Source organism: Aethalodelphis obliquidens, unplaced genomic scaffold (assembly GCF_003676395.1).
Source record: "Aethalodelphis obliquidens isolate GAN/ISIS:26980383/991018 unplaced genomic scaffold, ASM367639v1 scaffold8, whole genome shotgun sequence".
Lineage (NCBI taxonomy): Eukaryota > Metazoa > Chordata > Mammalia > Artiodactyla > Delphinidae > Aethalodelphis > Aethalodelphis obliquidens.
Window position 1 is genome coordinate 52,767,576 of NW_020837952.1, and position 5,228 is coordinate 52,772,803.

A 5,228-nucleotide genomic window follows, 5' to 3' on the forward strand; every position below is an offset into this window, starting at 1 on the left:
GCTCGGTACCCGTCACAGGGCCAGTGCTCGATCAATGGGAGGTGCAGGTACTGAGCCTTCCTGAGTGCGAGGTGGAGGCCGAAAGGCCTGAGCCTGGATCCTAATGCTGCCACAGCCTGGCTGTGTGCCCTGAGTTTAGTTTATCTCCCTGGGCCTCCGTTTCCCCAGATTTTTATTTTTATTTATTTATTATTTATTTTTGCGGTACGCGGGCCTCTCACTGTTGTGGCCTCTCCCGTTGTGGAGCACAGGCTCCGGACGCACAGGCTCAGCGGCCACGGCTCACGGGCCCAGCCGCTCCGCAGCATGTGGGATCCTCCCGGGCTGGGGCACGAACCCGTGACCCCTGCATCGGCAGGTGGACTCTCAACCACTGCGCCACCAGGGAAGCCCGCTGTTTCCCCAGATTTTAGAAGAGGTTAATAGTCATGCAGACTGAGTAAGTGTGAGGAGTTTGAAGTGAAACAATGCAGGCAGAGCACTTCGTTGGAGAGTGCGGGCATCGCCTTTGGCTCAGCAGGTGGTGCCTGTGGTTAATAATGTGCTTACTAAGTCATTGACAAGAGCTGCGGAACTTTTGCCAAGTGCTGTATATTGGGCTGGGGCCCCAAAGCAGCCAGTGGGCCTCTTACCTTGTCCCTAGCGTTGGTCCTTTTTTAAAAAATAACCCCAAACAAAGGGAGATTTTTGATAAAAGTGAAGCCTCCCGTTCTCCCAGGGGTGTAAGGAGGACAGTGTCCAGGAGGGGGCGCCAGAGCACCAGCCACAGCAGCAGTGTCTGTTTCCCTCCCTCCCTGCCCACCTGCTGTCACCAGCGGCTTCCCAGGGACCTCCTGTTCCTCCCTGGGAATCAGGAAACGCCCTGGCTGGGACTCAGCCTGGAGAATCCTCTAGGCTCTGGGTATTCACCAGTGCTTTGTTTAGACAAAGGCTTCGTGGTGTCCCAGACCCTGGGAGGACACCTGACATACTTTATCTAATTTAATCTTAAAATGTTCCAGGGGAAGGAGGTATCCTTGTCTCCGATTCCAGACCAGGAAACGGAGGCACCGTGAGATTAAGTCACAGCAGTGGGTGCAGCCAGGGTTCAAACCCAGGGGCATCTCACCCCCATGTCTTTGCCAGCTGCCTCTGAGAACCCTAGTCTTAGAAGGATCTTACAATCTTAGAGGTTTATAAAGTCTAGACCCATAGAAGTTTTTATTCAAGTCAAATATATACTTGTTTAATTTTTTTCCCACTTAGGTAATACCTGGTTGAAAAAACAAAAGGAAGAATCAGTCCCCCTTCTCTGCAGCCTGGCCCCAGCCATCCACTTTCCCTCCCTGGTGGTGACCACTGTTACAGTTTCTTGGGTCTCTTCCCAGATGTTAGAATTCGGTGGATTTCTGGGTGACCTGGTCTCCTGGGCCCCAGCTGCTTTTAGCCCCCTGCCCTCAGGCTCCCACTGGTGTCTCTGTCACAGCCCAGGTGATCTAAAGGGTCTTTCTTGGCTCTTGGAATCCCCCCCGACACCCGGCTTCAAGTCCACCCATCCCTTTAGAAGGGGCAGTGGTACTTAGAGGAGTGTCCCCACCAGTACAAAGGAAGTTGGTCCTGCATTCTGTCTCTGCCCCTCCTCCTCCAGGGGTCCTCATCCCAGAAAGGCCCCCCTGTTCCTGGTGTGGACCCACTTTCTATTTGCCCCCTGTGGAGGGAAGAGCGGAAGTGCCCAGAGTCACATGGTAGGCATTGGGCACCGAGGCTAGACCCCTGTCCCCATGGGGTACCCTGCAAGATGGGGGCTTAGGGTGGTGGGTCCACGCAGGGCAGGCCTTGCCGTGTCCTTTCTCCACCTGGGATCGGGGTTGGAAGGCTGGCCTTACTCAACTGTTATTTCCTCTTTCAGAAGCCCTCCTCCCCGGGGCCAGGTCAGGGACCCCTCTGAGCATCCCTCTCCTCTGTCAGAGCTCTAGTCTCACTGGATTGTGATTTTCTTCTGTTTATCTGTTTCCGCATTAGAAGGTGTGCTCGGGGAGGACAGGGCCCTACCAAATTTCGTGTTTCTTCCCATTGCTTAGCACAGAGCAGACACTCCATAGATGACTCAGTTAACCCAATACTTTCCACCCAGACCCACAGTTCCGCCTGCTTCTGGGCCCACCGAAGACTACACATCCCAGCCCCTTGAGTTTGCTATGTGACGTGCTCTGGCCAATGAAATCGGAGCCAAAGTAGCATGTCACTTCCGGGTGGAGACCTTTCAGAACTAGTGCATGGTTCTTCCTGCTGCCCTCCCCCTGAGCAGTGATGGGAAATTCCAGGTGGGTTCCTCAGCGGCGACAGCAGGGAACAGAGATCCCTGTTCCCACCCTTCTACTGGATATGTTGCACAAGTGAGAAATAAACTTTTTTTTTTTTTTTTTGCGGTACGCGGGCCTCTCACTGTTGTGGCCTCTCCCGTTGCGGAGCACAGGCTCTAGACGCGCGGGCTCAGCGGCCATGGCTCATGGGCCCAGCTGCTCCGTGGCATGTGGGATCTTCCCGGACCGGGGCACGAACCCGCGTCCCCTGCATCGGCAGGCAGACTCTCAACCACTGCGCCACCAGGGAAGCCCTATGACGGTATTTTTTTTTAAATTACTTTATTGAGGTATAGTTGATTTACAATGGTGTGTTAATTTCTGCTGTACAGCAAAGTGATTCAGTTATACACACACATACACACACATACAATATTCTTTTTCATATTCTTTTCCATTATCGTTTATTACAGGATATTGAATATAGTTCCCTGTGTTATACAGTAGGACCTTGTTTATTTTTGCCCTTTATACCTCCCTGGAGAGTTGTGATAATCAAAAGAGATGTATGTAACAGGGAATAGATTATTATCTTATCACTCACCCTCACACCCTCTCATGCTTTATGCCTGGTGATGTGTCTGATCTCTCGTGGGTTAGTGCCTTCCCATTGAAAGAATATGGCATTCACTCATTCATGCATTTTTGTTGTGGAGATATTAATAGTACCTCCAATATAAGATTGTGATGAGGATTAAATACATTAATGTGTATAAGGTTCCTAGAGTGGTTGGCACATGGTGAATACTCTATAAATGTTTCCATTGTTATTATCAGTCTTTTCTAGTTCATTCAAGAAAATTTACTGAGCATCCACTGTGTTTCCTGGGACTAGAGAGAACAGAGCTTGTTCCTTCCTACCTTGGGGGAGTAAGGCCCAGAAAAGAATGTTGCTGCCAGTGTAAAGGTGCGGAGCCTGTCAGCAAGCACAGAGCGCTAGGGGATCTTCCAATAGGAAGGGACTCCGTGCAGGCCTGGTGTGTGGGGACTGGGGTGGCCTTGTGCTTTGAGATGGAGCCACGGGGGCTGGCTGGGGCTGGGGGTGGCCGGCAGCGCTTACGGAAGCCCCCAGCCTGGGAGCCAGAGTGCTGCTCTGCCGGTTCTATTCACGGTCCCAACACGTACCTTGCCCCTCAGCGGCAGCAGGGCTGGGGTGGCTGGAGGAGAGGGAAGGAGGTTGGGAGCAGGCTGGGCTGTGTGAACACACAGACGGTGGGTCAGGAAGGAAGGCCAGGGAACCAGCACTAAGGAGGGAGGCAGAGGGAGAGAGGATGGAGGGGAAGGTGAGGGCTGCTGGGGGCGGGTGCCTTGGGGGCAGGTGCCTTGGGGGCGGGTGCCTTGGGGGCAGGTGGTGGAAGCCTAGGCCAAACCCCTGTGTTGCCTCCATCTGATCATGAGCCCCTTTGCATGGAGGGGAAGTCTGACCATTGGGGCCCAAGAGCACCTGGGCAATATCAGATCACCACCCCTGTGTTGCAGCTGGAGAGACTGAGGCCCAGAGAGGATGTGTAACTTCCTCACAGACACACAGCCAGTTAGGGGCTTACCCAGAGTCAGAACCCAGACCTCTTGATTCTTAGTCCAGTGCTCCTCACACGATACCACGCCGCCTTTTGGGGCCTCGGGGCCTCCTGTTTTATTAGAAAACCCTAATCTGAGGGGGGCCACGTTGCTGCCATTGCTGATGTGTGTAACCCTGCACTCCGTCCTGTTCTCCCTCCTCCGTCTTCTCCCCTCAGGGGAAAGGGCACAAGCAAGTGCAGATTCCGTTCAGCTGTTCCACCCTCGGCCCAGGGCTGGTGCAGAGGAGCTGGGCAGCCTCCCTTACCCCACCGACCCACCTTCTTCTCAGAGGCAGGCTGGGCCTGGGGGGCAGGGACCTGTGGTGGGGCTTCTCCCTCAAGCTCTGTGGTGGGTGCCCTCTCAGATGGCCTGGGTGACCCCACCTCCTGGTACGTGCACTCTTGTGTCATCCTCCCACCTTGAGTGTGGGCTGATCTAGAGACTTGAGTCTAAAAATGGAATGAGTAAGTCCCCTACATACTAACCTTCAAGTTGCGCTCTTTCAAAGATGCGAACATGCGTTTGCATGTCCAGTCACGTTTAGTTCACGTGTCTGGCGTACATTGTCACGTGCGTGCATCCTCTACAAGAGGCTGTGCTTCTGTGTACCTTACTGTACAGTACTGTATAGAGTACAGTAGTACAGTATCTTTACTTCAAGCCCAGGATGTCTGGAAGCAGGCGAAAAGCAGCAGTGATGTAGCTGGCACAGTACAGTACTACCCAGACATCCCTGGATCGATTTTTCAAGAGGGTAGATAGAATTGAATCCAGCAAGGAACCAGAACCTGTGCCATCCACGTCAGGCGTGAGTGGAACTGCAGCTCGCCCTCCGTCTCCTATTGCTGACAGTCCTTCAGCTCTACCATCTCCCACCTCCCCTCCCTCCAACAGTCAGTCACTCTTCTTGCCTGTTCACTGGATGCCAGCCCCTGTATGCCAGCTGTTATAATGCACTACTGTACTTTTCAAGGGACTGTACTGTAAGATTCAAAATGTTTTCTTTATTTTTTCTTTGTTTTCTCTGTATTATTTGTGTGAAAATTATTATAAACCTATTACAGTACAGGACTATAGAGCCGATTGTGTTAGTTGTGTACCTAGGCTAACTTTGTTGGACTTATAAACGTGCTGTCGGAATGGAACTTGTTCGTATGTAGCGGACTTACAGTATGGATATCACTTCTGAGATTTTGTTACTAAAGACGGTGGCTTGTGTCGGGAGTGCCCCCCCCCCCTCTTTCTCTCTCTCTCGCTTGCTGGCGGCCAGCTGCCATGTCATGAGCTGCCTGGTAGTGCCAACAGCCAGCCAGCACCTGAGGC

The 5,228-nt window shown here is 52.7% G+C and overlaps 1 long non-coding RNA gene across 1 annotated transcript; it reads left to right on the forward strand.

Moving 5' to 3' along the window:
* The first annotated feature begins 2,714 nt into the window (after positions 1-2,714).
* On the forward strand, positions 2,715-4,574 carry LOC113620973 (uncharacterized). The gene is made up of 2 exons (XR_003432995.1): positions 2,715-3,660; positions 3,691-4,574. It is a non-coding gene; the product is annotated as an uncharacterized LOC113620973 (long non-coding RNA).
* Positions 4,575-5,228: the final 654 nt, after the last annotated feature.